A 4,255-nucleotide genomic window follows, 5' to 3' on the forward strand; every position below is an offset into this window, starting at 1 on the left:
TTTATTATCAAGACACATGATCCTGGGAAGAGCGTTCTCTCCTCTCTTCCTTCACGGTGAATAGTTTTAGCTCAACATTCCAGTATCTTCTCTTTTCCCTTCTAAACCTATGCACCAAACATTTCTCAGAGCAATCAAAGGTAGAAATTTCACGAGGTTTACCTGAGCAGGCACGTAACATACAAAGGGTGGCGAGCTAAGAACAAAGCAGATGTTGAAAATGGCCTCTTGATTTCGTATCCAGCTTTCAGATTACCCTCTCACACAGTATTCTAAAGTATGCCGGTCACAGTAAATACTTACAGGATTTCAGTAAAAGCATAACTTATCTGAAATTGGGTATTTAGGGGTGGACGAGTTGACGCTACAGTTTGTCATTTAACGGTCTGGGTCTGGTGGGGTTGGCAGGAGAACTGGCAGCCTTTACCATTTCTTAAGTTTTTTTTTTTTTTAAAGTTGTAGATTCCATTAAAGAGAAAGAGAGCAAAATGCCAGTGTCTCTCTTTCCAATTCTTCAATTATTATCAAACGTTATCATTATCTGGGCAAAGCAAGGAGTCCTGATGCACCTCTTCAAGTTGTCCTCTGCTCCACTTTTAAATCCATTAACTGGTGGTCTTCAGTTTACTGATGACTTTTTTCTCTTTGACCCTCCTGTTCTGGAACCAGATGGTGACCTGCCTCTCAGAGAGGTTTGTTGTGGCCAATATCCTCCGCCGCTTGTCCTTAGTAATGAATTTGTTCGTAGCGTATTCCCGTTCGAGTTCTTTTAATTGCACCTTAGTGTAAGGCACCCGCTTCTTTCTCCCCCTCCTATAGGAGGTGGCGTCCGAGGGATGGGAGACGACATCGGGAAGAGGGAACTTCCAGAGGTGGGGAGGCTGCGTCTGCTCTTTGGGGCAGTACATTTGGCCGTTCCAGCCGTTGGGCAGCGCCCAGGGCTGATAGCTTTCCATGGGAAGCCCAAGGGGCTCATGGCGCGACTCGCCCGGGCCCCCAAGCCCGGGTACCACTGGCATATCCAGGTAGGCGGGCACCGGGTGGTGGTGGTGGTGGTAAGGCCCGGCAGCGTAGCCCTGGTGGTAGAAGGCAAACTCCTCTGCCGCGGGGCCGGCGGTGTCCAGGCACTTGTCCGCGAAGGCGGCGGCCGAGGCGGGCTGCGCGCACGACTTGATGGCGTTGGGGTGCGGGCCCATGCGGGCGCACGGGTAGTAGCCGCTGCCGAAGTAACCGTAGGGCAGGGCCGCGGGGCCGAGGACGTCTGCGCCGCCGCCAAGCAGGGGCTGCATTGCTTGGCGGCCTCGGAGCCCGCGGGGCCTGCGGGGCCGGGGCCTCCGGAGGACGACGCGGCGGCGGACGGGGGCGCCTCCCCCGGGGCGCTGCTGTAAGCGGCCGCGGCGCCGGGCGCCAGGGGCGCGGGGTGCGCCGTCAGGTTGCGGCATTGGTTGGCCGCTGCCGCCGCCACCGAGAAATTGCCCACGCGGCCGCGGCCGCCGCTGCCGCTGCCCCTTCCATGTTCTTGTTGAGCTCGTTGGCCACCAGGCCGCCGCGGTTGTCGTAGAGGAACATGACGGTGGGCTCGATCCAGCGGGGGTGGAGGAGCACGGAGGCTGTCATAGCCCGAGGCGCCCAGCTCCTTGTTTCTGAGTTCCTGTTTCTCAGTAGATGGGCAGATTGCTGTGGGTGGTATGGTCTAAGAAAGGCCAGAGGAAGAGATTGAGTAAAAGGAATGTGGGAGAGGGGTAATCAAGTACAGGATATTTTGAAGAAACCATATGATAACCTAGGAATCATAAAAGATCACTATGTTTATCTGAGTAATGTTTTCTGTAAATTGTATGGATGTTTTCTTCTTAAATTCTGAGGAGGATTATGGCTCAAGTTTGAATTCAACACGAAAGTCTTCAGAGAACCTCAAAGCACCTGAAGCAGCAACTAGCAAGAGAAAGTGAGAATTATATTCTTTATTTTAAAGATATCAAGATTACACAGCATCCCCAGAACCCACATAAGCCAGATGCACATGGTGACTCATGCATCTGAAGTTTGTTTGCAGTGACTAGAGGCTCTGGTATGTCCACTCTCTAGCGCTTTTATAACTAAATAAATAAAATAAGTTACTTTTATAATAAAAAAAAAGATTACACAGCAGTTAGGAAGTGTGAAAGCATTACCAGTGTATGTAAGAATACAAATATGCATGTACCACTAGAATACAACATCAGAATGAAACACAATGTGCCCAACTTTCACAAAGATTTCATTCTCATCAAAGTGTGAGTGAATTCCCATTTCTCACTCAGCTATTTAACAGCCACATGCTAAGTGAGTAGCACACACTGGAAGCAGAACTAAGGGCTCAAACTATAGGGGAGTCAGGCTGGAAAGATTGCTTAGTGGCTAAGGCACTTGCCTCTGAAGCCTAAGGACTCATGTTCTACTCTCCAGATGTCATGCTAGCCAGATGCACAAAGGTGAGGCAAGCACAAGGTCCACTAGGTGGCATAACCATCTTCAGTTCAATTGCAGTGGCTGAGGCCCTGTCATGTCAAGATTCTGTCACTCCTCTCTCGCTCTCTTCTAAAACAATAATAATAATAATAATAATAAAAACTATAGGGAAGTTATACTTGCACTCACATATTGGCTAAAAGGTAGAGGCTATAATCAGTCCCAGAGTTCTTGCCATAAGAAAAGTTTAAAAAATCTTAGTAATTAATGCCAATTCTAGATATATCTCCACATCTTGTACTCAGCATGAAGCAATGTGGAGGGAAAGAGGACCCTTAATAAGCTAGGGTTCACTCACTTTACTATACAGAAGAGTGAGGCTGTCCTAGGCTACAGTTATCCATTGCAAGGCCCATCAAATAATTCAATCCGTAGAAGTACTAAGAGAGAACAGTGTGGATAAGGAAGGAAAGAAGGATGTTGGTTACCACATCCTGATCACTGAGGGCCTTGGTGGCTCAATAATCCCCAATTATAGCTAAAGGGAACAGAACAGTCTAAATAGTGAAAGGAGTTCATAAAGTGTCCATGGGTGCCCTTGCAAGGGAGTACTATTCCTTCTGCCAGTGATGAAGGGAATGCTTCACCTGACCCCCAAAATCCTTCAGCATCATGTGCAAGTCTCTTCACAAGTTCACTACTCCCCTTATCCACTGGCCAGCCCTGGGAGCTCATTAGAAACTACTCTATGCAGCTCTGTCAGGTCTCAGGGCATCTCGCACCACCACCTTCTTCGAACAGTCACCACTTGAAGGGATGCTTACCTAAATAGGACAGGCAAATTATTTTACTATATGCACAAATGAAATCCTAACACACATTCATTCACTCTTCTGGACACCTGGTCAGCATAGCTCCAATCCTTCCCAGTGAAAGCGTTAAAGGCTCAGAAATTACCTAAGTTCTCATACAAGAGATCCCTGCCTGCTTTGGGCTCCCCACTTCTCTCCAAACTGACGATTACTGGATAATTCTCTTGGTCTCCAAAGTAATTTGACAGGTCTCAAAAGCTTAGCTTTCACCTCATTAAAAATAAGTCTTCAATAATTCAGATCTTCCCACACTGTGTGCTTATTTTATAGCTATGTTGACAGAGATTTGTGGCTTATTACATTTTTATTAATTAAGTGCTGAGCTTATGACAAGTCAAATTCTTAAAATTCTCAGCTGGATCAGATATGAAAGATGTTAACATTTAAATTTGCAGAGAGAGTAAACAATGCTGATAAAGCACACAGTTTATAATACAAAATGGGATGCTTTCACCCTAAAACACTGAAAATTCTGTGGTGCAAAGATTCTGTGTTCATGGTCAGCAGGAGAGACCATTTCTTCACCAGCTCCTGCTGTGATTCCCAGTCCTTCCTGTTCACTGGGCAATGGAACATGATGCTGGTGGAGATGGGGATCCTACATTTCCCCAGCCCCATGAGCTGGAACTGCACCAGACATGGAAAATAGCTGACTGTATAATCTTTTTTTTTTTTTTTTAAACTCCATCAAACCCTCTTTTCACTCCTGCCCTTAATTAAAGTAGAGTTATTTCCTGATTACTCCCACTGGCACTCTGGTATGCTAACCTATGTTCATTGCTATTATTCCTTCTTGTTACCCAAATTTCCCTAACAATTACAACATGTTTGCAACAGTTTCTTGCTAATGTTCTCCTATTCCAGTTGGCAGGCACCAGTCATGTGAGTCCAAGTAGATCTCAACATCCCTTTTTCTGAATGTGTGTAGGCAG

At 46.7% G+C, this 4,255-nt stretch overlaps 1 pseudogene; it reads right to left on the reverse strand.

Moving 5' to 3' along the window:
* Nucleotides 1-605: 605 nt before the first annotated feature.
* Nucleotides 606-1,617, reverse strand: LOC123457352 (annotated as a pseudogene).
* Between the last annotated feature and the right edge of the window lie 2,638 nt (nucleotides 1,618-4,255).

Source organism: Jaculus jaculus, unplaced genomic scaffold (genome assembly GCF_020740685.1).
Source record: "Jaculus jaculus isolate mJacJac1 unplaced genomic scaffold, mJacJac1.mat.Y.cur mat_scaffold_37_1_1805170_arrow_ctg1, whole genome shotgun sequence".
Taxonomy (NCBI): domain Eukaryota; kingdom Metazoa; phylum Chordata; class Mammalia; order Rodentia; family Dipodidae; genus Jaculus; species Jaculus jaculus.